Source organism: Galeopterus variegatus, unplaced genomic scaffold (genome assembly GCF_000696425.1).
Source record: "Galeopterus variegatus unplaced genomic scaffold, G_variegatus-3.0.2 Scaffold5869, whole genome shotgun sequence".
NCBI lineage: Eukaryota > Metazoa > Chordata > Mammalia > Dermoptera > Cynocephalidae > Galeopterus > Galeopterus variegatus.
The window spans coordinates 18,141-26,336 of record NW_007731980.1 but is presented as its reverse complement, the minus strand read 5'-3'; positions in this window follow the sequence as shown (position 1 = coordinate 26,336).

Genomic DNA, 8,196 nt, shown 5'->3' with positions numbered 1-8,196 from the left:
AAAATAAAACTCTTAAAAAAAAAAAAAAAAAAAAAAAAAAAAAAAAAAAAAAAACCCAAGATTTTATTATAATACTGGTAAATAAAACTTCTTGAAGGTCAGCAGAATGTAACCCCACCTAAAACTTCTTTTTGTCTATTTTTGAAAGATTTGCTTTTAGTTCTACTAACACACACAGTTAATTACCTTAAAACTTCATAAATTTTCATTTCCAGGCTAAAGGTATAACTCGGTTTTATAGTTTGAACTTGTCTTATTTGAAGAGTTTTATTTTAGCCTTTCTGATAGTGTTCATGTGGCAGTAGAAGCATTTCAAGAAATAAGAATTTTAGTTTCAAATGAGCTGACTCTTAAAGCACAATACTTGGTAGTATAGTAGAGACTTGTATTAGTTTTCTGTTGCTTATAACGGAATACCTGAAACTAGGTAATGTATAAAGGAACAAAATTTATTTCTTACAAGTTTCGGAGGCTGGGAAGTCCAAGGTCCAGGGGGGACATCTGGCATGGGCCTTCTTGGTGGGGACTCAGCAGAGTCTCGATGCTTTGTAGAATATCACATGGTGAAGGCTGAGTAAGAACGCTTGTTAACGTGCTTACTTACTCTCTTTATGAAGCCCTAGTCCACACCCATGAAAACCCATTAATCCACTGATGGATTAATTCATTCATGACAGCATAGTCCTCATGATCCAATCACCTCTTAAAGGCCCTACCTTTCAGATACCATGTTAGGAATTAAGTTCCAACATAAGCTTGGAGAGGATAAATGTTTAAACCACAGCAACACTCAGAGACTTTTATCCTTTCTTTTTCCTGTCCCACATAAAAGAATTCTTACAAATTAATAAAATATGAATTTCCAACAGATAAAATGGTCAAAGGATAAGACTAGACAATTTACAAGAGAAAAATTACCAATGGCCAATAAACATGTTTACAAGATGTTCAGACTTATTAGTAAAGGAATGTAAAGGAAAACTAATCTTTTAAAATTCTTTTTGCCTACAATAATTTCAAAGAGGCCATTGCCAGTATTAAAAAGATGGGGTAAAATGAGAATTCTCTTATACTACCAATGGAGCTTATTGTTAAATTATCTATGTACCCCATAATAGTATATTAACTATTACTCTATTGCTGGATAGTTGGGTTGTCTCCTAAGGTAGTCGGAAAAATCCCCAAATGTTTGGAAATCAGGAAGATAAGTAGAATAAAAACAACTGACTGGAAATTAAATATCTACTTATAGTATATGTGTTAAATATTAAATCAAAACACATCTAAAAATATTATGAACTGAACAATAATCAAGATATGACATATTAAAACTTGTGAAATACAGCTAATCAGTGCTTAGAGAGAAATTTATATGAATATATATGAAAAGGAAAAAGACTATAAATCAATATCCTGCAGTTCTACCTTAAGAAGCTAGAAAATGAATGAAAAAAAAAAAGAAAAGCCAAAGTAAGTTAAAAGGAAGGAAACATTATAGATAAAAACAAAAATAAATTAATTTAAAACACAGAAAATCAGCAAAGTCAGAAGTTGATTATTTCAAGATTAATAAATTAAGAAAAATAGAGAAAACAAATTATCAATATTCAGAATGAAAAGGGGGACATTACTACAGATCTCAAAGCTGCTAAAAGGTAATGGGATATTTTGAACAACTTTATGCCAATAACTTTGAAAATTTAGATGAAATTGAGAAATTCTTGAAATTATACAGCTTACCAAAACTCACAGAAGAAATAAGTAATTGGAATAGTTCAATATCCATTGAATAAATAAAAATTATTAAGAAACACCTCTTCTCGTCACCACCACACACACACAAAATAAAAACAGGCTTCACTGTTGATTTTTTTCCAAATATTTAAGTAAGAAATAACATCAATCTTACATAAACACTTCCAATGAATAGAAGAGGCAAATGCTTCTCAACTTTTTTTATGAGGTCAGTATAACCTCAATAACCAAAATACGACAAGAACATTTTTAAGAAAAAAAATGCAGTCCAGTTTCACACATGAACATAGACACAAAGATCCTAAACAAAGTATTAGCATATTGGATCCAGTAACATGCAAATAAGATAATACGTGATGACCAAATGGAATTTATTTCAGGAATGCAAGGGTGGTTTAATATTTGAAAATCAATTGATTCCATTCATTCTGTTCTTCAAAAGAGGGAGAAAAATTATATAATCATTTTGATTGGTATTCTAAATAGTATTTCATACAAGTCAACATCCATTCATAATGAAAACTCTTAATAAACTATAATAAAAGGGCATTTCTTAATCTCATAGAATATCTACAAAATCCTACAACAAACATCATATTTAATGCTGAATTATTGAAAACTCTCCCTGAGATTACAAATAAGACAACAATGTCTGCTCTCATGTATTTCTATTCAAAATTGTACAGGAGGTCCTATCCAGTGCAATGAAGAAGAAAGAAAAATGAAGGGCATAAGGACTGGAATAGAGAAATAAATGCCATTATTTGCAAATGACATGACTGTGTACATAGAATATCCAAAAGAATTTGTAATCTATTAGAATTAACTGGATTTATCAATATATTTGGATAGGTCAGTATACAAAAAATTCACTCTGTTGCAAAAGTAAACATGTAGAAAATGAAATTTTAAAAATAATACCATCGATACTAGCATCAATACAATCAAATAGTCCACCTTCAAGTAACATTACATGAAACACCTAGGACTAGCAAAATATGTGCAAGGCATTTACACTGAAAACTACAAACATTATTGAGAGAAATTTAAAAATCTAAATAAATGGAAAGGATATACTATATTCATGAATTCTAAAGATGTTAGTCAACTCTCCCAAATTGATCTATAGATCTATAAATTCAACACAATGCCAACCAAAAGTTTTATTTTTTTAGTTGACAATTGACAACCTGATTCTAAAATTTACATTGAAATAAAAAGGATGAAGAATGGCTAACACAATCTTGAAGAACAAAGGCAGAGGTCTTAGACTACAAGATATCAAGACTTACTATAAAGCAACAGTTGTTAAGACAGAGTAGTACTGGTACAAAGATAGACAAATAGAACAATATAACAGAATAGAGAGTTCAAGGGCCGGCCCGGTGGTGCACTCGGTAGAGTGCGGCGCTTGGGAGCGTGGCGGCACTCCCGCCGAGGGTTCGGATCCCATATAGAGACCAGGCCGCTCACTGGTTGAGCGCGGTGCGGGCGCGACACTGAGGGTTGCGATCCCGTTACTGGTCACGAAAAAAGACAAAAAGGAAAAAAAAAGAGAGAGAATTCAAAAAGAAAATCCATCCACCGGATTTATGACATCTGATTTATCTGACTCGTGACAAAGATGACACTGTATACATTGAGAATGAACTGTATTTTCAATAAATGCTGCTGGGTCAGTTAGATATCCATATGGAAAAGAAAAAAATCTTAACTCCTAATTTAAACTGTACAGAAAATCTATTCAAGATAGATTATAGAACATAATATGAAAGGTAAAACAATAAAGCTTTTAGTGAAACATAGACCATCTTTAATATCTTGGGGTAGGCAAAGACTTCTTAACAGGGTACGAAAGGTGCTAACCGTAAAAGAAATAATTGATAAATTGGATTATATTGAAATTGAGAACTTCTGATCATCAAAAAGTCACAATTAAATAAGTGAAAAGGTAATCCACAGAGGGGTTAAAAACGTTATACATAAATATTGGAGATAGATATATATATATAAAATCTCCAACCAAAGTAAAGACTTATATCCAGAATTTATTTTATACTAACTAGGACCTAACTTTTAATTTTTAACAATCTAAGAGAATTTTAATACAATGTACAAGGGAATAAACATCAGCTTCAGGTATTGCTTGAACTGCCATCAACTAAATTATTAATAAAAAATAAAAATACAGCACTCTAAAATTATAAACAAAATATTAATATGAACAAAATATTAAAGATTTATGACTTCAGAACTCCTTATAGCTTTCAAAGTGTGTTCACATTCCCACTTTAAAGATAAAACTAAAATTGAGAGATTATGACTTGACCAAATCAAAATTCATTTGAATGTTGAATGACAAGATTTGATTGTTCTTACTAGGTGCCAGGCATTGGCTAAGCAATGGAGTACCATAACAGAAGTGGTTCCTGCTAGCGTCTAATTATTACTGTAAGTTAAATGCCTAAATTGCAAATTATTGTAGCAAATGACATGAATAATTTTGTTTCAATAGCCTGGAATTTTTTCTGTGGCATTAGATACAATATTTTACACTCAGGCATTTATCCTAAATAGTAATTAGATGCGGACAAGTATTTGCTCATGAGGATATTCACTGCAAAAAGATACATACCATTTCACATAGTGCAAAATCCTTAGAATAGTGTAGTTTTATTTCCTCCTTCTCATCATTTTGCTATTGTTGTCATAACATTTCATTTCTATATATGCTATAAACCTCAAATAAATTACTATTATTTCTTCTTTGATAATTATCTTTCAAAGTGTTTAAAAATAAGAAAAAACATTTCATATTTATATCATTCTTACTATTTTCAACACTATTTCTTATTTTAGATCCATATTTCCATTTGGTTTCATACTCCTTATGCCTGAAGAATTTCCTTTAATATTTCTTGTAGTGCAAGTCTGGTGGAAATAAATTCTCTCAGGGTTGCTTTTTCTGAAAAACTATTTGGTCTTTATTTTTCAGCTATTTTCACTTAGCATAAAATCCTGGACTGACAGGATTTTTTTCCTATCAGTACTTTCAAATACTCTCTTATCTTCCAGATTCCATAGCTTCTGACAGGAAAAATGATGTAAATCCTATCCTTGTCCCTCTGTATGTATAGGTGGGTTGTTTTTTCTCACTACCTTCAATATTTTCTCTTTAATTTTGGTTTTCAGCAATTTGACTGTGATGACTCTAGGTTTTCCCTTTTTCTTGTCGTATTGAGAGTTCTATGTGCTTCTTATATTTGTGGGTTTTTTTGTCTTTTATTAATTTCAGAAAATTCTCAGCCATTTTCTCTTCAAATATTTCTCCTGCCCTGTTCTCTCTCTCTTTCCTCATTCTGAGACTCTGATTTCATGTATGACAGACCTTTTAGTATTGTTCCACTGTTCTTGGATGCTTTGTTTTCTCTTTCTCACCTTCTCTCTCTTTCCTCTCACCTCTCTCTTTTACCCTCCTCTCCTTTTTTCTTTGCATTTCAATCTGGATAATTTGTTGGCTTATCTTCAGGTTTGCTGATTCTTTCCTCAGCTGTGTCTAGTCTGTCGATAAGCCCATTGGAAGGGTTGTTTAACTCTGATATCATGCTTTTTATTTCTAGCATTTCCGTTTACTTTTTTTATAGTTTTTACATTTGTTTGCTGAAATTTACATTTGTTCGCTGAAATGTACATTTGTTCATGCACATTGTATATATTTTTTACTAGTTTCTTTAACATATTAATCATAGTTATTTTTATGTCCCTGTCTGATAATGTTACATGACAGCATCATCTTTGGGTCTAGATTTGTCATATCATCTCTTGAAAATGAGTTGTTTTTATTCTTGCTTTTTTGTGCATCTTATAATTTTTTTTCATTAAATGATACACATTGTGGATAGAAGACTAGTAGACATATAACAGTATTTGTGCCCAGAACTGGGTACACATCTTCTGTCGGGCCATTGGTATGAGGGGTGAATGAATCTGTTCAACAACTGAACTTGCTTTGGGTTTCACTGATGCTATAGTTACCTTCAGAGCCTACAAATTTCAAATCTCTCTGGTAGTTACCTTGTGCTTATTGTGTGGTTTGAGAGACTCAAACAGTTTTTCTAATATTCCGGCTCCACTCTCAGCTTCCAGCAATCCCTGCACACCTGTGTACAGATGGATTCTTTCTCTGCTCTCTTGCCCTTACCCAGCAGTAGACTTGTTTGCTACTCAGTGCTAGGCTTGTGATGAGGACAAGTGGCTGTCTCCGTTTTGCTTGTTCATCTTCAGTCTTCAGCAGTCCCTTAGCTTGGGCCTCAGGGGTGGGGGTTTCTCAGTGTTCCCCTTCTTCCCTCCTCGTGGTAACCAAATTCTGCCTTGTATTTGTGTGGAGGTGGGGGTGGAGGAGCAATTTTCAGCACTTCCCCAGAGGTGGCAAATTTCTGAATAGTAAAATCTCCCACTATGTTTGTATAATTTTCTTCCTCACTTTAATTCTTTCAGTTGTTCCTGTATCTACTTTGATCTATGTTACTGTGTGCGTACAGATTTAGATTTGCAGTGTTTTCCTATGAGTTGATTCCTCTCTTATCATTATTAAATGCTTTTCTTGATCTCTAATAATGCTTCTTGCCTTAAAACCTGTTATCTGATATTAGTATAGTCACACCAGCTTTTGTTTAGTGTTTTCCATCCTTTTATTTTCAGCCTTTCTATGACTTTGTATTTTAGGTATATGTCTTGTAAGCCACATATACCAGGTGTCTTCAAAAAGTCTGGAAAGATTTATATTATCTTCTAATTCTATTTTTTCACAAATTTTTTGAAGTACCTTCATAGCTCTTTTATTGGTTGGTTGGTTGGTTTAATATTTTTGTTTGTTTCTTGCTTTTTAAAAAATTCTTTATTTCTAAACACACTATAATATCTATTTTGCTTTTGAAAAATTTAAATTTAGTTTACAAAATTTCATACAGCATACAATGGAGAGAACTCGTTTTTGGTGGAAACTTTAAGGTGTTTAAGGCAACGTCCATATTTACATTATATGGTTATAATTTTCCTTCTTTTGTATTTTTTAATTTAAAATTTTTTTATTATTTGTTATTAGCCTATTCATTATTACAAATCGTGATTTTTCTTTACGCCCTTTACCCAACCTATACCTCCCCAAACTCCCTCCCTCCCCATCTCTAGTATCCTTAGGTTTGTTCTCTCCTTCTGAAAGTTCAAAGTATTGTTATGGTCTTTTCTTTCTTTCTTTCCTTCTTTCTTTCTTTCTTACACTTTCCATCTTTAGCTAAAACAATGACAAGTAATTGTGCAAGTTTCTAAGTTTTTTTTTAAATGAGAATAAAAACAATTACTACTACGATTCCCCTATAACTCACATACATTTTCAATTCAGCTCATAAAAAATTAATCTATCATGTACTTGACAATTAAAGATTTTGACTGTGCAAACAGCCTCCTGTCATGTCAAAATATGAGTACTAAAAAAAATTATTGTATTTCCAGAGTTGTGATATTTTTAAATATATCTTAACGGAAAACTGAAAAGTTTTATGTTAGATATGAGAATCACAGATGTCATACCATCATATAAAGTTCTTGTGAAATTTTAGAAGTTCTTACTCTAATCTAAAATGCCTATAAAATCTAGAAATATAAATAAATTTTCTACCTGTCAGATTAAAATTTGGTGCATTTATGATGTCAGCATAATATCTGGCCAAGGCTCACACATATTGCAGCAGACACATCTGCAACATTATAATACTTCCCTTGAATAAAAGCTTGCTTTTTCCATTTAACTATTCTCATCTTTTAATTACAATATTTAGCAAATTTATATTTGATGTAGTTTCCAATATAGTTGGGTTTATATTTATCTTGTTATTAGTTTTTTTTTCTATTTGACCCATCTGTTTATACTTATTTTCCTTTCCTTTGATTCCACTTCTGAATCAATAAAATATTTTTTATTCTGCTTTTCCATTTATTAAGAGGCTGTAGAAGCTCCAGATATTATCTGTCAGTAGAGAGGGCGTACCTTTCACCAGTGCAGATCTACTTAACAGTACGAAGTGTAAGAAGGAGCTGATCACCATAATCCAATATTATGGACTGAATTGTGTCCTTCCAACATTCATATGTTGAAGCCCTAACCCCCAGTACCTCAGATGTGACTGTATTGGGAAATAAGGCATTTAAAGAAATAATTAAGTTAAAACGAGGTCATTAGGACTATCAGGGTGGACCCTAATCCAGTCTGACAGGTGTTTGTATAAGAAAAGGGAGACACACCGGGGAAACAAAGAGAAAGAGAACAGAGAAAAGGCCCTGTGAGGGCATAGCAAGAAGGCAGCCGTCTACAAGACAAAGAGAGAGGCCTCAGGACAAAACCAAACCTGCCAGCACCTTGATCTTGGACTTCTGGCCTTCAGA